General features: G+C 50.2%; 4 non-coding genes across 4 annotated transcripts; 1 reads left to right on the top strand and 3 right to left on the bottom strand.

Annotated features, from left to right (window-relative positions):
* The first annotated feature begins 496 nt into the window (after positions 1-496).
* TRNAI-AAU lies at positions 497-570 on the top strand. The gene has a single exon. It is a non-coding gene; the product is annotated as a tRNA-Ile (tRNA).
* A 6,350-nt stretch (positions 571-6,920) lies between these two features.
* Positions 6,921-7,002, bottom strand: TRNAS-GCU. Its single transcript has one exon. It is a non-coding gene; the product is annotated as a tRNA-Ser (tRNA).
* Positions 7,003-19,004: 12,002 nt separating this feature from the next.
* Positions 19,005-19,076, bottom strand: TRNAA-UGC. The gene has a single exon. It is a non-coding gene; the product is annotated as a tRNA-Ala (tRNA).
* A 6,897-nt stretch (positions 19,077-25,973) lies between these two features.
* Positions 25,974-26,046, bottom strand: TRNAK-UUU. Its single transcript has one exon. It is a non-coding gene; the product is annotated as a tRNA-Lys (tRNA).
* Between the last annotated feature and the right edge of the window lie 1,261 nt (positions 26,047-27,307).

The raw sequence follows: 27,307 nt of genomic DNA, 5'->3' as shown, positions 1-27,307 counted from the left end.
CCCCTGGTGGGTGTAAATCACCGACCTCTCTCCTCTCTGAGCACTGACTGCCCCGGGGTTTCCTTGCCTCTCAGTCTGTGCAGATGGGACCTTTCCCTCCAGTGCTGGAGGATTCACCCTTCTCATCTACCCTTGTCCCAAGCAGCACAGTGGGTGGGAATCTTACATGTACAGAGGTGACTTAGGAGCAGAAACCCCCCCAAGACCTTCCATGCAATTGGCACTTGCCCCTCACTGAGCAGGATTGAAACTCCTGCAGGGAGACTGCTGGGCCACATCCCCTCTGGGCATGAGCAAAGCAGCAGGGTGAAAAAGGAACCTGGAGATTGAACTGAGGGCCTTATACATGCAAAGCGAGCGCTATACCACTTGAGCTAATTCTCCTACCTTGGCAGGTGATGTCTCGATCCATCCATTCGATAATGGAGGCCACATCGTTCCCCGCGCCAGCCACTGACTCCTTCCAAAAGGGTCAGGCAAGGGAGGGCTTGCCGTCGGCCGGCTAGCTCAGTTGGTTAGAGCGTGATGCTAATAACTCCAAGGTCATGGGTTCAAGCCCCATGCTGGCCACTTCGGGAGGGAGAGGGTGGCTTCTGCTCTTTTGGCTGACTGCTAAGGGTGGCAGAGGCCAAAACCAGGTGGGCCAGGAGCGGGCAAGAGCCCTGCTGGGCGCAGGCGCCGGGGCAGGACCAAGCTCCTGACACCTCCTTGGGCTCCCCTCCCTGGGCTCCTCGCTCCACCTGCTGCCTGAAAGGAACTTGGAGACTCCGTCCACACTTGCAAGGCACATCCAGTGCTGTAACTCCCTGGCTGCAATGCTGGCTGTGCACCCGTTCGGGTTGGGGTATAAGGAATGCAGCGCTGGTGATCCAGCGCTGCTCATCAGGTGTGGACACACACCAGCGCTTTAATTGGCCTCCAGGGAATAAGGAGGTATCCCAGAATTCCTGTTCAGCCACTCTGCTCATCAGTTTGCACTCTACTGCTCTGGCCTCAGGTGACCCGCCCTTTAAGTGCCCCGGGAATTTTAAAAATCCCCTTCCTGTTTGCTGCAGCCAGGTGTGGAGTGCAATCAGTTAATCTTTCCAGGTGACCATGCCTCCACGCGGCAAACAAGCCCCAGCATGGAGCAATGGCGAGTTGCTGGACCTCATTAGTGTTTGTGGGGAGGAAGCTGTGCAGTCCCAGCTGCGCTCCAGCTGTAGGAATTATGATATCTTTGAGCAGGTATCAAGGTCCATGCTGGATAGGGGCCATGATCGGGACGCGCTGCAATGCAGGGTTAAAGTAAAGGAGCTGCGGAGTGCCTATTACAAAGCCCGCGAGGGGAACCGCCGATCTGGCGCTGCCCCCACGACCTGCCGTTTTTACAGGGAGATGGACGCGATACTTGGGGTGACCCCACTGCCAATCCGAGGACCACGATGGACACTTCTGAGCAGGGTGGGGGACAGGAGCAGCAGGAGGAGGCGGGGGTGTGGAAACCACGAGTGAAGCTACTGGGATGGGGGAAGACACCCCAGAGTCCCAGGAGGCATGCAGCCAGGAGCTCTTCTCAAGCCAGGAGGAAGGAAGCCAATCGCAGCAGCCAGCAGTTGCTGAAGGACAAACAGAGGAGCGAGTTACCAGTAAGCGTCTTTTATTTTCAGGGTGGAAATGTTTCAGGAGAGGAGGGGGGGTTAGGGCTGCATACATGCATGCCTAGATGTGGAATAGCCCATTGATGTAGTCTATCACGTCGCGGTAATCGGCTGCAGTAATCTCCTCTAAAGTTTCAGCCAGATCGTGGGCAATGTGCCTACGCAGGTTTATAGGGAGAGCCACTGTGGTCCTTGTCCCAGTCAGGCTAACTCGTCCACGCCACTGTGCCGCGAGGGGTGGGGGGACGATTGCTGCACACAGGCAAGCTGCATAGGGGCCAGGGCAGAATCCGCATTGCTGTAGAAGACCTTCCCGCTCTTCCCTAGTGACCCGCAGCAGGGAGATATCTTCCAGGAGTAACTCCTGTGGAAAATGTTGGGAGACTGTTTAGTGCAGATCCCCCATGCAGCTGTTTGCTGTCCCCAATGCACAGAAACCCCTGCACAGCCCTGAAGCAATCTCAGTACCCCTTACTCACCATTTCCTGTCTCCTGTTGTGTTATGTGTGGTCTTATTTGGTATGGGAAAAGAATGCTAAAGTGAACACTGAAAACTCCTTCAGTGTGTGGGAATTACTGTTTGGATGAGATAATTAACAATGCTACCCTGTTAAATGTTGCCATTTTTGCCTTCAAGAAGTGACCTTGACTGCTGGACGGCCCAGATCTACCACAGCACAGAGACTACAGAATCTGAGGAAAAAGCCTCGAAAAACCAGGGAAGACAGGCTGAAAACAGTTATTGATCACTCTGCTTGAGAGAGTAAACAGCTGCAGGAGTAGAGAGAAAGGGAAAGCAGGATCCACCAGAGGGACAGCAGGATCCGCCAGAGACATTGGTGGAGAAACACTGTGGCAAAGAGGAAAAGCACAGGCCAGCTGCTAGGCATCCTGGCACGCCAAGCGGACTCTCTCCAGGCACTCGTAGCCATGCAGGCAGAGCAGTCCCGTGCTGCCCCACAGCCCCCCCCGTCCCAAATTTTATTCTTTTCTGCCCCAATGTTAGCTCCAAACCCCCTTCCACAGCATCCAGGTTCTTACCACCACCAGCTGCCTCCAACACCTGTACGTTCACCAACCAGCCCTGAGAACTATGACCTCTGCACTCAACCCCCATCACCATGCAGTATATGCACCCTGAAGTGCAGCAGCCATTGCACAGCACTGCAGACAGGACATATGCAAACTTGTGACTGTAGAAGCAGCAAAGAATCCTGTGGCACCTTATAGACTAACAGACGTTTTGCAGCATGAGCTTTCGTGGGTGAATACCCACTTCTTCGGATGCAAGCAGTGGAAATGTCCAGGGGCAGGTGTGTATATATAAGCAAGCAAGAAGCAAGCTGGAGATAACGAGGTTAGATCAATCAGGGAGGATGAGGCCCTGTTCCAGCAGCTGAGGTGTGAAAACCAAGGGAGGAGAAACTGGTTCTGTAATTGGCAAGCCATTCACAGTCTTTGTTTAGTCCTAAGCTGATGGTGTTAAATTTGCAGATGAACTGGAGCTCAGCAGTTTCTCTTTGAAGTCTGGTCCTAAAGTTTTTTTGCTGTAGGATGGCCACCTTAAAATCTGCTATTGTGTGGCCAGGGAGGTTGAAGTGTTCTCCTACAGGTTTTTGTATATTGCCATTCCTAATGTCTGATTTGTGTCCATTTATCCTTTTCCTTAGAGACTGTCCAGTTTGGCCGATGTACATAGCAGAGGGGCATTGCTGGCATATGATGGCATATATTACATTGGTGGACGTGCAGGTGAATGAACCGGTGATGGTGTGGCTGATCTGGTTAGGTCCTGTGATGGTGTTGCTGGTGTAGATATGTGGGCAGAGTTGGCATCGAGGTTTGTTGCATGGGTTGGTTCCTGAGCTAGAGTTACTATGGTGCGGTGTGCAGTTGTTGGTGAGAATATGCTTCAGGTTGGCAGGTTGTCTGTGGGCGAGGACTGGCCTGCCACCCAAGGCCTGTGAAAGTGTGGGATCATTGTCCAGGATGGGTTGTAGATCCCTGATGATGCGTTGGAGGGGTTTGAGCTGGGGACTGTATGTGATGGCCAGTGGAGTCCTGTTGGTTTCTTTCTTGGGTTTGTCTTGCAGTAGGAGGCTTCTGGGTACACATCTGGCTCTGTTGATCTGTTACCTTATTTCCTTGTGTGGGTACTGTAGTCTTGAGAATGCTTGGTGGAGATTTTCTAGGTGTTGGTCTCTGTCTGCGGGGTTAGAGCAGATACGGTTGTACCTCAGTGCTTGGCTGTGGACAATGGATCTTGTGGTGTGCCCGCGATGGAAGCTGGAGGCATGAAGGTAGGCATAGCGGTCGGTAGGTTTTCGGTATAGGGTGGTGTTAATGTGACCACCACTTATTTGCACCGTGGTGTCTAGGAAGTGGACCTCCCGTGTAGGTAGGTCCAGGCTGAGGTTGATGGAGGGGTGGAAGCTGTTGAAATCATGGTGGAATTTTTCCAGAGTCTCCTTCCCATGGGTCCAGATGATGAAGATGTCATCAATGTAGCATAGGTAGAGAAGGGGCGTGAGTGGACGGGAGCTGAGGAAGCGTTGTTCCAGGTCGGCCATAAAAATATTGGCATATTGTGGGGCCATGCGGGTGCCCATAGCGGTGCCACTGATCTGGAGATATATATTGTCATTAAATTTGAAATAGTTGTGTGTGAGGATAAAGGCACAGAGCTCAGCAACCAGTTGTGCTGTGGCATCATCAGGGATACTGTTCCTGATAGCTTGTATTCCATCAGTGTGTGGGATGTTTGTGTAGAGAGCCTCTACATCCATGGTGGCTAGGATGGTGTTTTCTGGAAGGTCACCAATGCACTGTAGTTTCCTTAGGAAATCAGTGGTGTCACGGAGATAGCTGGGAGTGCTGGTAACATAGGGTCTGAGTAGAGAGTCCACATATCCAGACAGTCCTTCAGTGAGAGTTCCAATGCCAGAGATGATGGGGCGTCCAGGATTTCCGGGTTTGTGGATCTTGGGTAGTAGATAGAATAACCCTGGTCGGGGCTCTAAGGGTATGTTGATTTGTTCCGGTGCTAGTGTAGGGAGTGTCCTGAGTAGATGGTGCAGTTTCTTAGTGTATTCCTCAGTGGGATCTGAGGGAAGTAGCCTGTAAAATTTGGTGTTGGAGAGTTGTCTGGCGGCCTCCTTTTGGTAGTCAGACCTGTTCATGATGACAACAGCACCTCCTTTATCAGCCTCTTTGATTATAATGTCAGGATGGTTTCTGAGGCTGTGGATGGCATTGCGTTCTGCACGACTTAGGTTGTGAGGCAAGCGATGTTGTTTTTCCACAATTTCTGCCTGTGCACGTCGGCGGAAGCATTCAATGTATAGGTCCAGACTGTCATTTCGACCCTCAGGAGGAGTCCATGTGGAGTTCTTCTTCTTGTGCTGTTGGTGGGAGGGTAACTGTGTATCAGTGCGCTGTTCAGTGTTGTCCTGGAAGTATTCTTTGAGTCGGAGACGGCGAAAGTAGGCTTCCAGATCGCCGCAGAACTGTATCATGTTGGTGGGGGTGGCAGGGCAGAAAGAGAGTCCCCGAGATAGGACAGACTGTTCTTCTGGGCTGAGTGTGTGGCTGGATAGATTGACGATATTGCTGGGTGGGTTAGGGGTATCACGGTTGTGGCCCCATGTGGCAGGTAGGAGTTTAGACAGCTTACAGTCCTTTTTCCTTTTTAGAGAGGTGAAGTGGGTAATGTAGATCTCCTGTCTTTCAATAGAGTTACTGAAAGTTTGGGTGTTAAGAGCTGATAGGTCAGTGGTCCAGTCCCCTCAATACGGTTTCACCATTTCCACTCGCTAAACTCCCTCCCACCCTTCTGGGCTCCTGGAGCAGGGGACAGAGCCTGAGCCCAGACACGGACACTGCAACTTTACTCCAGACCAAGCTGCGTCATCCTGATTAATCCGACACGGGCCAGCCGAGAGTGTTTCATTGCACTGGAGATGTAGCCTAATGTTACGTCTACACTGTGATTAACACACCCAGGGCACCTGTCCCAAAGCCCGGGTCAGCTGACTCAGGGTTATGGAGCTGGGGCTGCAAGACTATAAAATTACAATGCAGACAAATGGGCTTGAGCCCAACCTCTGAGGCCCCATGAGGGGTGAGGGTTTCTGAACCCAGGCTTCAGTGTGAACACAAATATCTGCACCACAGTTTTTAGCCCCTCAGCTTTACGTCCAGGAGCCCAAGTCAGATGACCCAGGCCAGCCCTGCTGCCATCTTTATCCCAGGAGAGATGGACTCTAAGAGTACGTCTCCACTGCAATGTAAGCCCAGGTGTGGCACGCTGTGCTCAAAGCAGCACCTGGAAGCCCCATATTCACCACTCTCATATAATGATGCCATGGTTTGTACAAAGTCTGCCTGGTGAAGTATCATTTCAAAAGTCTTGATCTGTTGAACATTAATATCATGTTGGCTTGTGTGTGCTCGCATTGGTTGGGAAGTTATGAAGTTTTGCTCTGTGTGCGTTACTGAAATATGTTATGAGGTTGGGAAATACTCCCCACCAGCCTTTCAGGTGCGACAAGGGAGGCGCCAGACTCGCTGCTGGCCCATTGAAGGGATCCACACTCCAAAGGACTATCCCAGGAACCGTGTACAATGCAGGCTTCTCCGAGATAGCACAGAGACAATGGACACTGCTTGACTCACATCATAGCAAAGGAGCTTCCTAGCAAATTGGAAGAAACTATGAAAGAGAGGAAGAGACATCATGACTTGGCCTCTCTCCCCCACAACTCAGCAGCTGGAAACACACCTGGAGGACAAAGACTGAACTGAACTGACTCAGAAATCAGAAGAGAATAATAACAATAATACTTGCAAACCAAAGTCCCCAAACAGACTAGTATTGGTTTTTCAGCAGAAAATTTGCAGTTTGGGGAATTTTGTTTTCTCAGTCAGACTTTGCCAAGGGAAGCAGGGAGAAAATGTTTGAGTTGCCTCCTTCAGAGCAGCTTGGCCTAGACACTAGCTCTGGTTCACTGCTCTGGCCTTGCTTGGGGTGAGGGTATTTTAATAATTTGGGCAGGTCCCAGGGTGTTTGGGGGAGATGATGAGGATGTTCCCTTTTGAGATAAAAACTAAGAAATACAGCACTAGAGAATTTTTTTTTAAAGAAATCTGGGATTTAGACATTTTATTTTAAGCAAGGGAGTTCTGGGTTTCTGTTTGCAAGAAGCAACATTGTTTCATCTGTCATTGTACCCACGGGGGAGATGGTTGTCTACAAAGGAGGGGGTGATGACTAAATGCATCCGATGAGGATGGGATTCGAACCCATGCGTGCAGAGCACAATGGATTAGCAGTCCATCACCTTAACCACTCAGCCACCTCATCTGAGCTATCAAGCAAAAGACAGGAATAGAAATCTAAGGCCAGCAGAGCTAGGGACAATAAGGAGATTTTAAATACTAAGCGGAAGCAGAAGCTGAATGAGCTCCCCCCTCACACCTAGTGAGGAGCTGGGGGAAAGACTTCAGGAACAGACCGTGTTTGCACAGACACACGTACTCTGCCTAGGTATGCAGCATGATGGGGCCACTTTCCCAAAATTACCAGTTTTGGTGGTGTTGGGTTACAAATCACTTTAGGATTGAGTGGAATGAAATGTTATTATCCTTCCTGCATGAGTGAGGGGCAGCAGAACATACCTAGTTGGTCCTGATGGAGGGGTAGGTGGGTGAGGAATAGCTTTTATTGGACTTTGTAGAAGTGATTGAGAACATCACCCTAAACCAGTGGTCCCCAAATATTTCACACTGTGCCCTCTTAGCCATGGCTGTGGCCCCGCGGAAGCTGCAGTCAAGAACCGAGGCTGGGAGTGGGGCTGTTGCTTGCTGGGGAGAAGGGTGCAGACAGGGGTTAGGGGGTCGAGGCCGAGCAGGGAGTCAGACCCCCAGGCTGAGGGTGGGGTTGGGGAAGAGCTGGGGCAGAGTGGAGCTGAGTGCTGCTCCCTCCATGGGGGCTGGCTCGGACCCTGAGGTGCCCCCATGAATGTTCCTCTGTGTCCCCCTAGGAGTCATTCCCCACATTTTGGGGACCACTGAACCCTACTCGCTAATCAGGGGCTAGTGATGCCAAAGCCCAGGGAAAGGGAGAACAAGTGTGGGGGCTCCAGCACTGGAACCATGTGAATGGGCTGCCTGAGAGGGGCAATGGCTGGTGGCCCAGGGAGTTAAGGGCAAAGGGGGCACAGGAGGGGGCAGGAGTTAGGGAGGTGCAAGGGCTGGGAGTGCAGATGCTAGCGGTAAAGGGGGAGTGGAGATCGTCCAGGGGCAACGGGGAAGTGCCAAAGTACAAGCTTTGCCCAGGGCACCATTTTCCCTAATGCTGGTCTGAGCAAACAATTGGCAATGACCCTTCAGTGAGACCAGAACCATCGTGTAGAAAAGCCACTTTGTTAAGTGGTGGTGGCTGAGGGCTTAGGGAGATGGGTTAGGAAACAGCAGGCATCTTTCTGTGGAGGTTGGATTCTTGCCTGCTAGGCAAGGCTGGTGTGTGGTGTCTCCATGGCTGCACGTTCAGTGTCTGATCTGCCACAGGGAGCCAAGTCTAGACATATTCAGAGGCTCTATGCCAGGGTTTCTCCAACTTCTTTTCACTGCAACCCCCTTCTGCTAAAAAAAACCTTACTACATGGCCCTGGAAAGAGGGACCAAGCCCCTCCACACTGGGCAGAGGCAGGGGACACAAAGCCTGAGCCCTGCCCCATTTGGGGGAGGGCAAAACCAGAGCTTGAGGGATTCAGCCCTGGGTGGTGGGGCTCAGACTTCTGGCTTCAGCCCCAGGCCCCAACAAGTCTAATGCCAGCCCTGGTGACCCCATTAAAACAGGCTCACATCCCACTTTAGGGTCCTGACACACAGTTTGAGAACCACTGCTCTATGCTGAGGGGAGAGAGTTTTCCTGGGGGTGCAGTTAATCCACTTCCCAAAGAGGTGGCAGCGATGTCAGTGGGAGAAGCTATATCGGTGGGTGTGCAAGCTGTGGTGTTTACCACATTTAAGAAGTTTAATTAATCAACCCCATTTTTAAAACCACCTGTGGTTTGGGAATGGCAAAGGACCTCGATGAAGCAGGGTCTGTCCTTCAAAGTGCTGGACATCACAGTTCCATACTCCTGTTGTCATGGGGATATTGCTCAGTGTTACAGTGCTTGACTGCAGTTTATGTAGTCTTCAGTTCAAACCCCCATGTTCTCTTATAACCCTCTTTCTTTTTTTTTTAAAAAGGAAAAAATTTCCATTTCCATTCTCCATTATGTTCAGGAGCTCCACTATACGGGGGTGCTTGATATCAATGTAAACACTCAACATTTCACTGTCCAAATGCATAAAAACCTAGCAAAGCTGTTCATCAGCTGAAATCAGTTCCAGTCCTCTAAGTGTCTAGTTTATGTTTTCATCAGTTAAACAAAGGGATCATATGAATGTACATTTGCAGATCCCTCTTCTCCTGGAGCTGTGCTGTGCAGAAGAACAAGAGCCACATCCAGCTGCAGTTCAGGAATCTGATGACCAAAGAGCCACGAAGTGTTCTGAGGGCTGGAGAAAAATGCCTTCTAGTGAGCTATTGAACGAGCTCAACCTGTTTAGCTTATCAAAAGAAGATTGAAAGGTGACTTCATTGAAGTGTTGAAGGGCCTTAATGGAGACAAAAGATTGGGTATTAAAGGGCTTTTTAATCGAGGAGAGAAAGGCATAACAAGACCCAATGGCTGGAAGGTGAAAAGAGACAAATTCATATTAGGAATAAGACACAAATATTCAACAGCGAGGATGATTCACCGCAGGAACAAGCTACCAAGGAAAGTGGTGGATTCACCATCTCCTGATGTCATCTAAAGGAGACTGTTATGTCCTAGGGGCAGCTGGTGTAGGAAGCAATCACTTGAGGCCAGAGAGCAGACAGCTAACCAAAACCTCCATTTTATTTACAGACACAGAGAGCTCACTCAGCCGGTTGAAACCAGCTGAGCTATCCCTTAATAGTCTAACTCAGTTGCCATAGTAACAAAACCCATGACAACCAAATACACAACATATTCCTCCCCCCCTAATAAGAACATCCCCAAAATAAAACACACACTAAACTAGAGAAGGAGGGTAGACTGCCTCCATTCCCGGCTAAACCCTGGGGATTATTTTGCCCCATAACCGTGGGTTCGCCCTAACTAAAGATCCAGCCGATGAGGAGGCCTTCTCTCTCTAGGTGGATTACGGCGAACTTCTGGTGTTGTTGCACCCGAAAGTACTAGGGGCTCAGGGTCCGCAGCACGAATAGGTGAGGAGGTGGTATCAGCTCGTGCTGGGCAAAGGGGTATCTCAGCTGCCGGCGGTAATGGAGGAGAACAGTCAGGAACAGGTGACTCATGATTCGGTGTCTCACCAGGAGGGGTGAAGTCAGACCCCTCAACTGCAGATGCGTCCTGAAGACTGGCATGACCTGGCAACAGCTGATCTACATGTCGCCGCCAGGTAAGATTCTCTGCAGTCCGGACTGTATAGGAAACAGGTCCTGTTTGAGTGATGACTGTGGCCGGGACCCATTTAGCTCTGGAAGTATAATTCCGAGCCAAAACTGGCTGTCCTGGGCTAAAGGTTCGGTCTTTTGCTCTGGGTGCCTGTCTGATGACTTGATATTGCTGCTGATGTTGCACAGTTTGTCTGGGTTCAGAAGGTTTCAGCAGATCAAAGCAAGTGCGCAGCTGTCGTCCCATCATTAGAAAGGCTGGGGAAGCCTGGGCCGTAGCATGAGGTGTGTTTCTATAGGAAAGTAAGAAGGTATCCAGACGCTTTTGAATGGAGTGTTGTCCCTTTGCTGATTTCAAAGCGTTTTTCATTGTCTGCACAAATCTTTCAGCTAATCCGTTGGTGGACGGATGATATGGTGCTGACGTGATGTGGTGTATCCCATTTGCCTTCATAAAATTTTGAAACTCCTGAGAGACGAACTGCGGTCCGTTGTCGCTCACAAGTTGTTCTGGCAGACCAAAACGACTAAAGAGTCCTCGTAGTTTTTGAATAGTACTCTCTGCAGTAGTGGACTGCATTATAGAGACTTCTGGCCATTTAGAATGGGCATCTATTGCCACCAAGAACATGCTTCCTTCAAGGGGGCCAGCAAAGTCAATGTGAATACGTTGCCACGGGTTTTCAGGCCAGTCCCATGGGTGTAGGGGTGCCAACTGGGGTGCATTTCTTACACCCTGACATGACATACAAGCTTTTGCCTTCTCTTCAATAGCACTGTCCAATCTAGGCCACCAAAAATAGCTTCGTGCAATTTTCTTCATGCGCACTATTCCACAGTGACCGGAATGTAGCTGTTCTAACATCTGTGATCTCAGGGGTGGTGGAATAATGACACGCCTCCCCCACAACAAACAACCAGATTGGACCGATAACTCCGTCCGCCTGGACATGTAGGGAACAAGGTCGGGTGAGACCGGAGAGGTTTGTCGAGATTTTCCATGCATCACCAGGTCCATAACTTGGGATAATACTGGGTCAACGCGGGTTGCCTTCTTTATCTGAGTAGCAGTGATGGGTGTATTCTCTACCTGTTCAAAGTAGAAGATTTCCTTTTGGGCACTATCTTGATGTTTGACCGGTAAAGGCAACCTTGAGAGGCCATCTGCATTGCCGTGCAGAGTGGATTTCCGATATTTGATTTCATATGTGTGTGCAGAAAGTATCAATGCCCAACGTTGCATACGACTAGCAGCTAATGGGGGAATGCCTGTGTAGGGTCCAAAAATTGATGTCAGAGGTCGATGGTCTGTAAGAAGAGTAAACTTTCGCCCAAACAGGTACTGATGAAACTTCCTAATTCCAAAAACAATTCCTAATGCCTCACGTTCGATTTGGGCGTAGTTAGTTTCTGCTTTGCTTAGAGTGCGTGAAGCAAAAGCAATAGGTCTTTCTTCTCCCGAAGGCATAATGTGTGACACGACCGCTCCCACTCCATAAGGGGAAGCATCGCAGGCCAATTGCAGGGGTAAGGATGGATCAAAGTGCGTTAGAACTTCAGAATTTAACAATGCATCCTTAGCTTTGTTAAATGCAACATCACAGGCTTCAGTCCACTTCCAGGCCTTGTTCTGCCCAAGGAGCTCATGAAGTGGTTTTAGCAGTGTGGCTAACTGTGAGATGAACTTTCCATAATAGTTCAGTAGTCCTAGAAATGAGCGCAGCTGGCTTACATTTCGAGGTGGGGGAGCCTCCACAATAGCTTTAACTTTTGCAGGGGCCTTATGAAGACCTGCAGAATCGATGATGTGTCCCAAATATTCAACAGAGGGCTTGAAGAATTCACACTTGTCTTTGCGAACTCGTAGGCCATACTCTTCCAGTCTTTGTAGGGTAGCCTCTAAATTCTTTAAGTGATCCTCTTCATTTCTTCCAGTGACCAGGATATCATCCAGATAGCACTGAACTCCTGACAAGCCACACAAGATCTGGTCCATAGCCCTCTGGAACAGGGCGGGAGCCGATGTGATTCCGAAGGGTAGGCGACAGTATCGATAAAGCCCCTTATGAGTCACAATAGTCAACAGTTCTTGGGACTTTTCATCGACGTGCATCTGTAAATATGCTTGACTCAGATCAATCTTACTGAACTTTTGTCCCCCAGCCAGGCCTGCGAAGAGGTCATCGATGCGGGGAAGCGGGTATTGCTCTGCACACAACACTGGGTTGACAGTGACTTTAAAATCACCGCAAATCCGGAGAGAGCCATCTTTCTTCACTATTGGAACGATAGGAGTGGCCCATGAGCTATGGGTAACTGGTATTAGGACTCCATTGGTGACCAGGCGCTCCAGGTCTGCTTCAACGTTTGGCCTGATGGCATATGGCACAGTTCGGGCTTTCAGATATTTTGGTGGACTGCCAGGTTTAATGTTCAATGTCACAGTGATTCCCTTCATACTTCCCAAATCATCTCCAAAAACAGCAGCATGTTTCCTTAGTATAGGGGTTAGACTGGTTTCTTCTTTAGTCATCCGGTGCACTTCTGCCCAGTTCAGCTGAATCTTCCCAAGCCAAGACCTACCCATTAAGGCTGGGTAGTTACCTCTCACCACAAACAGTGGCAATTTAGCCGCCCGTCCATTGAGCTCCACCTTAACATCAATAGTGCCCAACATGGGCACAGCTTCACCTGTATACGTCTTCAGAACAGTTTTTGTTGCCTTAAGCGGAAGATGCTGTAGCTTTTCCTTATAAACAGTCTCAGGAACCAGCGAGACAGCTGCACCGGTGTCTAGTTCCATGCGTATAGGTTTGCCCTCCAATAAGGGGGTTACCCAGTATTCATGTGAGCCTGCTGCCAAAGACAAAACATGCAGTGGCACTTCCTCTTGTGAGGAGGTGTCACCTTGATCATCCTGGGTCTGCTCTAGGGTATGCAAGGTTCCTCTTTTTGTCGGCCAGACCACAGGCCTCTTTTTCTTTTGTTTACAGGCACACTCAATGTGTCCCTTTTTGCCACAGTGTCGACACACCAGGTCCTTACACCAGCATTCTGATGCCTGGTGACCCAGCTTACCACAGCGGTAACATTCTTGACTCTGCACAGTTTTGTGGGTCGGTTCTTGTGACACCTTTTGCACCCTAGGGGGTGCACCGATGTATTGTGCCTCCCTTGTAGCCAGTTCCATGGAGACAGCAATATCAACAGCCTTCTGTAATGTAAGCTGAGCCTCTGTCAGTAGGCGCTTCCGTATAGCTTCACTGCAGAGGCCACACACTAACCTGTCACGCAGGGCATCATTTAACATCTCTTTAAATTCACAGTGTTCTGCTAGCTTTTTTAAAATGGCTACAAATTGTACAACTGTTTCATCTTCCTTTTGGTCTCTTTTGTGGAACCTATATCTTTCAGCAATTACCAGTGGTTTTGGGGAGAAATGAGACCCCAGGATTTCCACAATATCACTGTAAGATTTAGTCTCAGGCTTAACAGGGTGTAGTAAGCTTTGTAGCAGAGAGTAGGTTTTAGCCCCTACAACAGTTAAGAATATTGGCACCTTCTTCGCTTCTGTAATGTCATTTGCAATACCAAAAAGCTCAAAATGCTCAGTATACACATGCCACTGCTCTGTATTCTCATCAAAAGGCTCCAGGGGCCTGGTCAGAGTAGCCATGATTTTTAGTTTCACTTTCACAGTCACTGCAAACAAGCAGCTTTTTTTCTTTGTTTGGTCTTTACCTTGACTTCTACTTCCTTCTGTTACTGGAGCAGCACCAGGATCCCATCCTCGTCACCAGTGTTATGTCCTAGGGGCAGCCGGTGTAGGAAGCAATCACTTGAGGCCAGAGAGCAGACAGTTAACCAAAACCTCCATTTTATTTACAGACACAGAGAGCTCACTCAGCCGGTTGAAACCAGCTGAGCTATCCCTTAATAGTCTAACTCAGTTGCCATAGTAACAAAACCCATGACAACCAAATACACAACAGAGACTAGATGCCTTTCTGGAATGTGTTTGCCCCAAAAGTAGCTCTGGTGTCATACAGGAGGCCTATGATATGCAGGGGGTCAGATTAGATGCTCTAATGGTCTCTTCTGGCCATAAAGTCGACTAATTTCTGAAAAACTGAGTGTAGCATTGGGAGCAGTGTTCAATGTTTTCCTGTCTAGCTGGCTTGCTTCCTAGAACAAACACTCCTTGAGTGGGGTGATCCACAGGGAGTAGCTCAAACCTCCAAAGTGCCTGGGCAGGGGCAGGACATTAGCACAGCAAGGGACGGGTGTGGCAGTGACATCACAAAGGCTTTTTGCAGGACCTCAGACTGTTGGTCAAAGGTGGGGGGGAGGTGGTGACCTCACAGAGAGATGCTGACATCAGCCAGGCAGGACAGGGGCGAGGGGCCAGGGAAACCTCAGAGACCCCTGTGGCTTTGCTTCAGCAAGTCTCCTTCTCCAGGTCTCTCTTTGAGGACTGAGGGAGTATTCGGGTTCACGGACGTGAGCGCCAGGAGGAACCTCTTTCGAGTTTTCTCCTTCCCTTTAGTGATTTTACTAGAAAACAGCCGTCCCTGTTTAGAAGGTAAGAGCCTCCTTGAGGTTTGAAACCTGTTCAGTCTGATCCATCTGGTGACAGTTGAATTCTAGGCATGGAAAACACGAGCTTAAGGAGGCAGAATTTTATTGTGCACCTGGGATTTTGTCCTTAGAATCACTGGGGACATTAGGGTTTGTCCTTTTGGTTTCACCTTTTCCTCCATCCATCCCTCCCTCCTTTCTCTTTGTCTCTTGCTTCTTTTGTCCTTTCTCCTGTTCCCCTCCCAACACCAGGAGGGGTGTGCGTATGTGTCTCAGGGGAATGCTCTGCAGCTCCCACTGTGGGAGGTCCACCTGAAAATGTGGGGCTGAAATAGTGCTCGGGCAGTGATCCCCACCGGTGACCTGGGCCATCCTTTGGGCGAGAACCCTCAGCCTCCCGTCCTCAGTCTCTACCCTGATTGGCTGAGCAGGAGGTTATTGACAGGGAGGAGACTCAGGTCCTTGTTGTTCTCTTTTAAGCCCAAGGAAATAAGTCATAACCAGTCATATGTTTGATGAATTTTGCTGCTCCTCTGCATTAATTGTCTCTGAGCAGTTCATGATTCTCTCTAACATTGCAGTTCTCCTCAAATACTTGTGGAATATTTATTGTGCACTGTTGTTGGTCTGGAGCTCATCTGAGAGCACTTTATTCAGGTCATTCAGTGTCTGAAATTCAAGATCCGATGGTTAGTTTGAAAATCAGGGCTCTTGGGTCCTATTCCCAACTCTGCCACTGGCTGGCTGTGTGACTTAAGACAAGTCAATTCTCCTTTCTCAGCCTTAGCTTCTTCCTCTTTCAAGTAGGGATAATAATGATCCGCTCCTACCTACCTCACGGTGGGTGGGGATCCATTGGAGAGTGTCACTAGGAGTAGTGCATAATATGCGGTGTCCTATCACATTTACTCAGAGCAGATTATGACATAATAGAATAGCTGAAATAGTCTATTTGATTTGTATTTTTTTATTTTGAAATTGTTAAGAGCAGCAATTACTTAGCTCAGACTGAAGCATCTTATCTAATGTTTGAGATCTAAGTGTCTCCTCTTTGTGTGCGATGAGACAATTTAACACACTGTGACAAACAGGAGATGCTTTTGTTTTGCAACAAAATCTTTTTGCAAAGAACTTTCATCTCACTTGTTTTGATTTCGAGAAACAAACTGCCTTAGTCTGAAGGGGATTTTCTGACAGAAATGGTTTCAATGAAATTTCCCCACCATCTCGATTCCTGGGCTCTATCCCTTTCTCTGGGTTTTTTGTCCATTAGAACAGGAGTCAGGACTGTTGGCTTCTCTTTCTGGCTCTGCCACCAGCTTGCTGTGTAGGCCCTTGGGTAGGTCACTTCCCTTCTCTGTACTTCAGGCTTCTCCCCATCTGTCCAATGAGAACAGGGACAGTTCTCGAACTCTGGGCAGTCATTTTCAGCCGGGCCCCGGCAGGGATAACTAAAAATGTGTATATATATATATATATATATATATATATATATATATATAAAAAGACTTTCATTCCTTAGGAACCGGTTCCCTATAAAAAGTTCTGATTTAAGGGATGTGCCACAGTATGTATTTTTTGTACCAATAGCGTTACCATGCGTCCATATTTTCCCAGGAGTAATTTTTAAATTTTTAAACTTTAAAAGTTCCTCCCAGACAGTGATTTAAGAACCAAAAAGCCTGACATGTCCAGGAAAATACGGGTGTATGTTAACCCTACCTAAAGTTCTTTTTTAAAAAGATGGGCCTGAACTAGAAACGAATTCCGTTTTACATGTGTGGGTCCCTGCCACTCCCTGGGGGTGTGCTAGGGTGACCAGATGTCCTGATTTTATAGGAACAGTCCCAATTTTTGGGACTTTTTCTTATATAGGATCCTAATAACCCCCACCCCCATCCTGATTTTTCACACTTGCTGTCTGGTCACCCTACAGTGTGCACATGTGTGGGTTCCAGCTGCTCCCTGCCCCCCTCATTGAAGCAGGTGTGCAGGGTTACTGCCCTGGGAACTGCAGGGCACCAGTGGACATGGGGCTGGCTGGAGGCAGGGCAGGGGCTGACTGGAAGTAGGGTCTGGCTGCAGGCAGGGCAAGGGGTGTAGGGCTGGCTGGAGATGGGGTGTGCAGGACTGGCTGGCTTCAGGCAGGGGGGTGCAGCAGGGGTTGGCTGGAGACAGGGCAGGAGGTGCAGGGCCGGTGGTGTAGGGCTGGTGCAGGCAGGGGTGTGTGGGGCTGGCTGGCTTCAGGCAGGGCCGCAGGGGCATGCGGCAGGGATTGTCAGGGCTGGAGACAGGAGTGCGGGACTGGCTGGCTTCAGGCAGGGGGGTGCAGCAGGGGTTGGCTGGAGACAGGGCAGGAGGTGCGGGGCCGGTGGTGTAGGGCTGGTGCGGGCAGGGGGTGTGTGGGGAGCTGGCTGGCTTCAGGCAGAGCCGCACGGGGTACGACAGGGGTTGGCTGGAGACAGGGCACGGGGTTCAGGGCTGGCTGCAGGGGGTGCAGGGCTGGTGCAGGCAGAGTGTGCAGCAGGGGCTGGCTGTGAGCAGGAGGTGCAGGGCTGGCTGCGGGCAGGGCACGGGGTGCAGGGCTGGCTGGAGACAGGCTGGCTGTGGGCAGGAGGTGTGGGGCTGGCTGTGGGCAGGGGCTGGTGCAGGCAGGGCAGGAGGTGAGGGGCTGGAGGCAGGGCAGAGGGTGCAGGGCTGGCTGGAGATGGGCTGGCTGCAGGCAGGGGGTGTGGGGCTGGCTGCAGGCAGGGGCTGGTGCAGGCAGGGCAGGGGGTGAGAGGCTGGAGGCAAGGCAGGGGGTGCAGCAGGGACTGGCTGCGAGCAGGAGATGCAGGGCTGGCTGGAGATGGGCTGGCTGCAGGCAGGGCAGGGGGTGCAGGGCTGGCTGGAGATGGGCTGGCTGCAGGCAGGGCAGGAGGTGTGGGGCTGGCTGGAGATGGGCTGGCTGCAGGCAGCGGGTGTGGGGCTGGCTGGAGGCAGGGGCTGGTGCAGGCAGGGCAGGGGGTGAGGGGCTGGAGGCAGGGCAGGGGGTGCAGCAGGGGCTGGCTGCAGGCAGGGGGTGCAGGTACAGAGGGTACAGCCCACCCTGTACGGTAAGTGCCCCCTCCTCCCTCCCTCAGCACCGGGGTAGCAGCAGCAGCCCGGGGCTTGAGGGCTATTTAAATGGCCTGGGGCTCCCCTGCTTCCACTGCCCCGGCCCTGTAAATAGCTGAGGGAGCCCTGGGGAAGCAGCGGGGCTCTGGGGGCTATTTAAAGGGCCGGGGCGGTAGAAGCAATGGGAACCCTGGACTTTTTAAATAGCGCCCTGCAGCCCTACCCCAGCCCTATCCCAGCCCCTGCTGGGAGCCCCAGGCCCTTTAAATTGCCCCCTGGGGAAGCCGGGCCACCCTGGTACAGCGCACCAGCTCTTGCCAGTACGCAGTACCAGGGCTTGGGCACGGGGCCCTCTTAGGGGTGGGGCCCGATTCAGGGGAATCAGGAGAATCGGCCTAAAGCTGGTCCTGTGTGAGGGTGGGGTGGGGTGGGGTGGGGTGGGGTGGGGCAGGACTTGGTCCCATTCTGGGCACCACCAAAAATTATCCAAACCTGCCGCCCCCTGTCCAGCCCAACCTTCTGCTGATGCACCTCAGCCCACACCCCTGCAGGGTTTGAAGCTTCCATTGCTTAAATTCCAGGACACTGAGGGATTTCAGCTCCCCTTTGCCCAGAGGGAACCTTCACCCCACTCCCAGCCAGGTTCCTGTCCATGGGATCACTGTAGGGGGGCTGGGTCCCGCTGGGTCTTTTCTCTCTCTGTGACAGGCCAGGGTGCAATAACTGGGTCATCTGAGCACCCAGGACCTTCTGTGGGGCTGCCATTCCCCTTCCCCTTCTGTGGTCTCGTCTGTCATTGACTCCAGACTTTTTTCTATCCATTGTCAGCACCATCCCAAGCCAGCTGCACTCGCCTCAGAAAGACAGTGTCCCCTAGTGGGTGTAAATCACTGACCTCTCTCCTCTTTGAGCACTGACTGCCCCTCTGTTTCTTTGCCTCTCAGTCTGTGCAGATGGGAGCTTTCCCTCCAGTGCTGGAGGATTCGCCCTTCTCATCTACCCTTGTCCCAAGCAGCACAGCGGGTGGGAATCTTACATGTACTGAGGTGATTTAGGAGCAGAAACCCCCCCCAGACCTTCCATGCAATTGGCACTTGCCGCTCACTCCGCAGGATTAAAACTCCTGCAGGGAGACTGATGGGCCACATCCCAGCTGGGCATGAGCAAAGCAGCAGGGTGAGAAAAAAAAAGCTTGGAGATGCTGGGGATTGAACCCATGGCCTCACACATGCAAAGCATGTGCTCTACCACTGAGCTACATCCCCAGCTGGGCTGCAAGTTACACTCAGAGCTGTCCTATTCCCAGAGCATCCAGTGGCCTAACAGCAGCATGGGGGACATATTCCCTGCTCTGAGGGCCAAACCTGCTGTCCTTGAGGCTGCTGGTTCTTAGGGGCACTTTGCAGCAGGGCCAGATTCGATGTGTGGATTAGAGAGAGTGGGTGCCCTGGACTCAGGGTGCAGTGATGCACTCAGCCCTCTCCCCTGCATTGGGTGGGGGGTGCTGCCACCTCCTGCTGGAAGGGAATGGGAGGGGAGGGGCGCTGTGAGTCGCTCAACACCTGACCCTGGTGGCAGCAGTGCTGTGTGAAACTCCAGGTCTTTCTAGGATCTGCTCTTTCCACCTGCCTGTGAAGTCCAGCTTTCCCCAGCACATTCACTGCGGTGCAATTGGGTCACTGTTTCCAAGGCTGAACAGCAAAGAATCACTCCCAGTTTCCCTTCTATCTGCAGCAGGATTAGCCTGTGTTGGTGGTTAATGAGGTGGATCTTGTGGTAGATTGTTATTCATTCCCCACCTTGACAATACACACAGTCCCTTTCCTACTCTAATCCCCAGCACCTCAGTGATCCTGGTAGCAGGGGTTGGGTCCTGAGATTTTCAGGGTCCTTTTTCCCCTCCACCTGGAGTGAACTCAGCTTTTCCCCCATCCCAGACAATCCATGAAATAACAACAGGGGCATAAAGAAAGAGGGGAGGGAACATCTCACGGCCAGGGCTGGATGTGCCCAGAGCCCCCTGCTTGTCCATTGTTTCCCTGGAATTTGGCCCCCTGCTTTGCACAAGGGACAGAGAAGGATCTTGCTGTTCCTGTGTCTGTGCAAGGAAAATTGTGCTTCCCTAGGAAAGAGAGGCGGGAAATGGCCCCCTGGTGGGACAATATCCTCAGGATTAAGACCTAAGGGCTCAGGCTGAGAACTGATAGAACTGCACTCATCTGGGATTTGACAAATTGTCTTCCCTGGAGCAGGGCCAGTTCCAGCGTTTTTGCCACCCCAAGCGGAAAAATAAATAAATAAAAAAGCTGCAATCAATGGCAGCTCTACCTCTGCTGCTTTTGGTGGCAAGTTCCTTCCCTCTGAGAGGGCCAAATTGCCCCTGAAGCCTCCTCTTTCCATTGGCCACCTCAGGAACCTGCTTGCAGTGCTGGTGTCTGGAGCCAGCCCTGCCATGGAGACACTGGGAAGATGCAGGAAATAACAATGGATTTCTTTACATTACAAGTGAAGAATAACTAAAGGTTATTTTGGTTCAAAGTCACTTTTCCCTGACTGGGAATTGAACCCCTGCTTTAGCAATGAAAGTGCCAAATCCTAACCACTAGACCACCAGGGAGGTGATGATGGTGCTGTTCTTCTCACATATGCTACACTTTCTTAGGCTACTTTCTATCCACTTTCTGAAACCATTCCATTGTCCACTCCCTGAGGGGCTAAGAGCAGAGAGTGCAGGAACCCCTGTGCTCAGGGTCACAACCTCAGCCCAACCCAAGTCACTAAAACAAACTCAAATCATGCTTCCTCCTGCAGGATCACAGAGACACACAAAAAAAACCCCATGAGGAACAATCCTCCTCTGCCTTCATTTACCCCATTGCAACCCTCTCAGCAGCCCGCTCTTGCGGGAAGGACTGAGCTGATAGGAACTCTGGCATAGAGATCAAGGGAGGGGTGTTGTTCCCCCTGGGTGTGAGCTGATCACAGTCTGACTCTGTGTAACGGGGCTCTGAGCTTTGCCATCTTGTGAGTTCTGAGTGCTGAGCCCCCCGGACCCTTCTGCTGGGATCATGGGGATTGCACAACAGCTGCAAGCCCTTTTCCCGTCTCCTTGTCCTCCTCGGCTTCCCCTCAAATGGGGACCTGCAGGTTTCCCTCACCCACCTCTTAAGGCAAACAGTGATTCCTTTCTCTGACACTCCTGGGCCTGGGCTTCTTTTGAGTTTTTTCCCAGGGGACCTGATTCCCTGTGAAAATGTGTGTGTGGCATGTGGGGAACTCAGACTCAGACTCTCCCCCACTAGATGAGTCCAACAGCACCTCCCCTTGGTGGGAGAATCCTAAATTCCACCCTCCCACCCTGGTTACTCTGACCAGCTGATGGCGGCAGCATGCTAAATCAACCCCAGCTCTCTGGGCTAGAGAGCAGCATCTAACCAGCCTTGTGGCAGGTCCGGTTTGCTCGCTGGAGACATAACGGACCAGGAAAGATGGCAGATGTCAGACAGGGAACCTCAGCTCACAAATAAACACACTCAGGCTCCTTCTACACTGCAACTGGGCAGTTGACTGACTTTAAATCTAGCTAGCTCAGTTGGTAGAGCATGATGGTCTTTCAGGGTGTGAAAAACCCCAAAACCACTGTAATTAAGCTGACCTAAGCCATGGTTAGATAGTGCTAAATGAAAGGAAAGATTGTTCTGTCAATGTAGCTATTACAGGGATGGAAAACCCCTCCAGTCACTGTAGCAGGTGTCTACTCCACAGTGCTAGAGCAGTGTCACAGCAGCATTTTAAGTAGAGCCAGCCTCACAGTGAGACCAGATCCGGCTCTAATTTGACTCTGTGGACACTCAGGTACTAACAACATGCTAATGCCTCCATAGTTGGCAGGATTCAGACCTGTGTGGGGAGACCCCAATGGATTTCTAGTCTATCGCCTTAACCACTCAGCCACAAGTACTTAATGTACAGTTACTTCACTACACCATGATTCTGTTCTCACAGAATTGTCACTTCAAATTGCTCAGACCAGCTCCCCCAGCACACTCCTGGCTGTGCATTAGTGTAAGTGTGTCCATGGCTGAACAGCGAGAATTCCTGCCCATTTCCCTTCCAGCTGGAGCATGATGAGAGTGTGTTTGTGGTTAATGACATTGCTATAGATTGTTGTTCATTCCCCACACTGACAATTCAGACAGTTCCTTTCCTATTCGAATCTCCACCATATCATTCCAACAGCCGGGGTCAGGATTTCTCTGGGCACTGAAATGTTTCAGGGGGTTGAACTCAGCCTTGCATTCCATCCCTGATGTTTCATGGACTAACAGCGGCAGCATAAAGAAAGAGCTGAGCCAATATCTCACTGTCAGAGGTGAAGGTGGCCACGTCCCCTCTGTCTGACCATCGTCATTGCAGGAGAGAAGGTTTCAATGGAATCGAATGCCCTGGCTCAGACAAGAGACACAGGGAGGTTTTGCTGTTCATGGATCTGTGCAAAGGAAATTGTGTCTCTGTGTGAAATTGAGGAGGGAAATGAAATGTTCACATGGTGACCCAATGACCTAACAAATGTGGGTGAAGGAGTCGGGCTGGAAAATGATTTTACAGGAGTTCGTATCAATTTATTGCCCTGATTAAAATCCATGGCTAAAAGGCAGCCACTGTTGTTAGTACTTGAACCTGTGTAGGGACACCCCAGTGGGTATCAAGTCCATTGCCTTAACCAGGGATAGTTGATTATTTTATCAAGATCTAAATTTCTTGGTCAAGATATAGTCAATGTCTAGACTCCAGAGAAAATAATACACTGATGATAATAAGAAGAATTTAGAAATAATTTGCAGTCACTATGGGCATAACTATGATGATTGTCTCGTGTTTCACTCTTCATATCTGGCACCACTGCCTTGCCCTTTAGTCTTGTAGTTTACCAAGGGTAAAACTAAACATCTCTTCAGATACGAGGGAGTGTTTGCGTTCATTCCTGTGAGCTACACAGGGGCTTGATGTAGCTGCTTTCAATCCTCTGGCTCTGCCCTGATAAGTAACATTTCAGGGTGTCACTGAACTGAAGGAGGGAGATCATTTTTTGACAGATTACGCTGCCTCTTAAAGGTGTTTGTCTGGCTGGCAGCCCTGGTTCCCAGGACCCTCCTGAGGGAAGAAAGTTTCTGTGCAAAATACTAAAACTTTTAACAGAGAAGAGGGAAAGGCGATGGCCACATGATGGGGCCAGTATGTACGACAACATGGTTCTTTTATATGGGATGACTCTGAACACTGACTGATCTCCACTCCCTTGTGTTTGAAGAGATGTTTAGTTGTACACTTAGGAACCTATAAGGCTGAAGCAATGTTATGGATGGTCACACTACGATTGAAGGGTTATTTAATGTTGTAGAAATTGTTAAAAACACTTAGCTTAAACTGGAACTGCCTGTTGTTAAAGGCTGGTTTCCCCACGTCAGTTCCATAAGCTCTGCTAGAAACACCCTGGGTTCTCTCCTGCCTCGGTGGGAACTGGAGGGAATCGTCCCCTGCTGCCCTTGGCTCCAGGCTGGTTTTTCTGGGGAGGGGGCATGGAATTGATTTGTTCGCTGTTGAGAAGGGAGCCGGGCCAGTTCTCAGGGAACGAGAACTCCCAGCATCTTCCCAGCCCAGCCCAGGCTGCTGCCCTGTCCCAGCCTCTGTTCCTCTGGGAGTCCTGTGTGTTTGACTCTAGAGGAGGCCGGGAGCAGCAGCTGAGGCAGAGGACAGCCTGGGCCGGGCAGATAAGTAGGAGTTTAGCCAGCAAAAAAGGTAAAATGGCAGTGGAGTATTAGCCTGGACTCAACAGCATTTCTCCATTGGTCTGTCTGCTTTGGGGCAGGGACAATAACACGTCCTGCTGCTTTCGTTATTTCAAAGGGTGGTTTAGGATTTTCATTCTCACACATGGTGCACAAAGCAGGACTCAACCTTTGGCGTAAACTAAACAAGCTACTCACAGATTCTGGCAGCCACAATGAGCATTTGGGTGAGAGCTCAGACCTGCCCCTGTCCCAGAGGGAGACAGGGGTCATCTGTGTGGGGACTGGACCACTGACCTACCCGCTCCTAACTCCCAAACGTTCAGTAACTCTATTATCAGTGCCAGTGAGTGTTATTTAAACCATAAGAAAAACCACACTGGGCCAGACCAAAGGCCCATCTACCTCTGAAACTTGTCTTCTGATAGTAGACAATAACAGGTGCCCCAACAGCCAGTCAACAAGGCACTACTGGGAGTTGAACCTAGGCTCTTCTTTTTATGAAACAGAAGCTTTAGCCAACTAAGCCATGGTGCCTGGGGGTAGCTATAACAGACTGTCTGCCCACACCTGACTCCTTGCCATCGCCACCAGGGCCTGACAAGCTTTGCTTGTGTTTGGATTCTGCAAAGCAGAGGAGCAGGTGAGGTTTTCCTAGCAAGCTGTGTGTGAGTGAATCTTTGGCCAGGTCTGCACTACAAAGTTGTTTCAGCAGAATTATATTGCTCAGGTGTGTGAAAAACACACAACGCTCTCTCGGTCGGTAGCTTGTGGCTGGTGTACACACTGCAATGCTATGTCTGGTGACAAAAGTGCCCTGTTTTGCTGACAAAATAAAATGACTTCGATGAGAGGTCTAGAGCTTTTTGCAGCAAACTTAAAGTAACAGAGTAAACGCTGCTGTTCATTATATCACCATAACTGGCCTTCCCCAGTATCCCACAATGCCCGCTGTGAACTCATCTGCCCTGCATTCCTCCTACAGAGCCATGGGCCCCTCCCCTTTCATCACTCTGGGAAGTTCTGACAGCTGAGCCTGCTGCTCTGCTCCGGCAGCCAGGAGCAAATCATTGCCGTGGATGCTGCTCTCTCCCGCCCTGCGAACACAGAGCAGGGTGGCGGGAACTTCCTTACATTGTGGGGGGGGCACCGGCATCCGAACTGTGACACCCCCAGGACACCCCTTCCATCAAGGAGGCTCTTACCTTCTAAACAGGGACGGCTGTTTTCTAGTAAAATCAGGAAAAGGGAAGGAGAAAACTCGAAAGAGGTTCCTCCTGGCACTCACGTGCCTGAACCCGAATACTCTCTCAGTCCTCAAAGAGAGACCTGGAGAAGGAGACTTGCTGAAGCAAAGCCACAGGGGTCTCTAAGGTTTCCCTGGCCCCTCGCCCCTGTCCTGCCTGCCTGATGTCAGCATCTCTCTGTGAGGTCACCACCTCCCCACCACCTTGGACCAATAGTCTGAGGTCCTGCAAAAGGCCTTTGTGATGTCACTGCCACACCCCTCCCTTGCTGTGCTAATGTCCTGCCCCTGCCCAGGCACTTTGGAGGTTTGAGCTACTCCCTGTGGATCACCCCACTCAAGGAGCGTTCGTTCTAGGCAGCAAGCCAGCTAGACAGGGAAACATCAGACGCTGCTCCCAATGCTACACTCAGTTTTTCAGAAATTAGTCGACTTTATGGCCAGAAGAGACCATTAGAGCATCTAATCTGACCCCCTGCATATCACAGGCCTCCTGTATGACACAATAGCTACTTTTGGGCAAACACATTCCAGAAAGGCATCTAGTCTCCATTAAATGATATCAAGAGATGGAGAATCCACCACTTTCCCTAGAAGACATTTTTCTCCAGCCCTCAGAACATTTGGTGGCTCTTTGCTATTGAACGAACTCAACCTGTTTAGCTTATCAAAAGAAGATTGAAAGGTGATTTCACTGAAGTGTTGAAGGGCCTTAATGGAGAGAAAAGATTGGGTATGAAAGGGCTCTTTAATCGAGCAGAGAAAGGCATAACAAGACCCAATGGCTGGAAGGTGAAAAGAGACAAATTCATATTACAACTAAGGCACAAATATTCAACAGCGAGGATGATTCACGACAGGAACAAGCTCCCAAGGAAAGTGGTGGATTCTAATTCTAATTCCTTATGAATATTCTGTGTGTTTGTGTGTGCAGGGGAGGAACATGCTCTATGCCCAGAGGACTTTATTCCTCCAGCCTGCAAGGACAGAGGGGATGTCAAGGAGTTGCTCCTTCAATCCCCCCCACAGAAAGGCCCTTCTTAGGAAAGGCAAAATCCTGGAGAGAAAGAGTAACACTGAACAAGACTCCAGAAAGACAGTTTTTTATAATCACAGTGAAAAGTTTTTACCTGACCAGGGACTTGAACCCTGGACCCTCAGATTAAAAGTCTGATGCTCTGCCAACTGAGCTAACCAGGCTCATATGTGGAAAGTACAAGTTGGTGCCGAGGTGAAGCTAGTCAAGAAAAAGCGAGACGGCCACAATAGGGGAAACCTGCTGCTCTCTCTCTCTTCCCAGCCCTGGCCTGGATGGGTATTAGTGCTGGTTAAAAAGACGGGAAAATATCGGCATCTACCAGCCATTCATAGCTGTACAAGACTCAGGCACAATACAGAGGTGCCCATCTGTAAGTGCCAAATGGTTGGATTGGTTAATGCAGCCTGTAGACGTCCAGGGCACTCTGGGATATACAGCCAAGTGTCCATCACCATCATTATTTCAAAGGGATAATGATAATGGTAGCAAGGTTCACAACTGACTCAGCAGTTGCATACAAAGGTGCACGTTTGGCAGTTACATTGGCTCAGGTTGGCCACCCCGGTCTAGATGTAGAAGTTACAACATTTAAACTTGAACGAGGGGCCAATTTCCCCATTATTTCCCACCTTTACATCCAAACACGATGAAGGTAGCAGATAGAGCCAGAGCAGGTTGTCTATGGGACCAAGTATATGCAGAGTATCCTCGACAGAGGTTTGTTCAACCTGTTCTTAAAAACCTCTGAGGACAGAGACACCACAGACGCCTTTGGGAGCCTATTCGAGAGCTTAACTACACTCAGAGTCTGACATTGGTGAAGTAGGAGGCTGAGAAAAACAACACTGGCTGCCAGAGAACAACAGTCCTCCCTGGTGCTTTAAGCAGTAGGTTCTGCTGTTTTAACAGCCATGGCCTGGGTTCAATTCCTCCTAAAAACCAGAAGTTTTTCAATGAAAATCTCCATTCATTTTGCATTTGAAATGGAAAGGAAAAGAGGGCTTCTTGTCCTTATCAACAAGGCAAAGAATGGCTTTTTTCTCAGTAAATATTTTTAAAAGGCGCTGACTCGACCTGAAGATCTCATTTCATTTGTATTTACAATGGAATGATTCTCTCCAGGACAGACAGAAATTCTTCAGCTAGACTCGGATTCCACGGGAATACGAGAAGCGATTGTATCTAACACCTGCCTTTTTTCGGACAACAGTGATGTCTAGGTTTTCCATGGACATTTCCCTTCCAGCACCTCAGGCTCCATCCAGCAATACAAGAAACTGAAATGCACAGAAAGTTTCTCACCATAGGATTCACTGACCAGGCCGGGGAAAAGTTTTGCCAGAACACTTGGTTATAATATCCCTCCCTGACCTTAAATGGAAAGCAAGGGGCTAACTCTCAGAGCACATAACCACAGCTTAT

This window comes from Mauremys mutica, unplaced genomic scaffold, assembly GCF_020497125.1.
Source record: "Mauremys mutica isolate MM-2020 ecotype Southern unplaced genomic scaffold, ASM2049712v1 Super-Scaffold_100303, whole genome shotgun sequence".
Taxonomy (NCBI): Eukaryota; Metazoa; Chordata; order Testudines; family Geoemydidae; genus Mauremys; species Mauremys mutica.
This window is presented reverse-complemented; position numbering and strand designations above follow the sequence as displayed.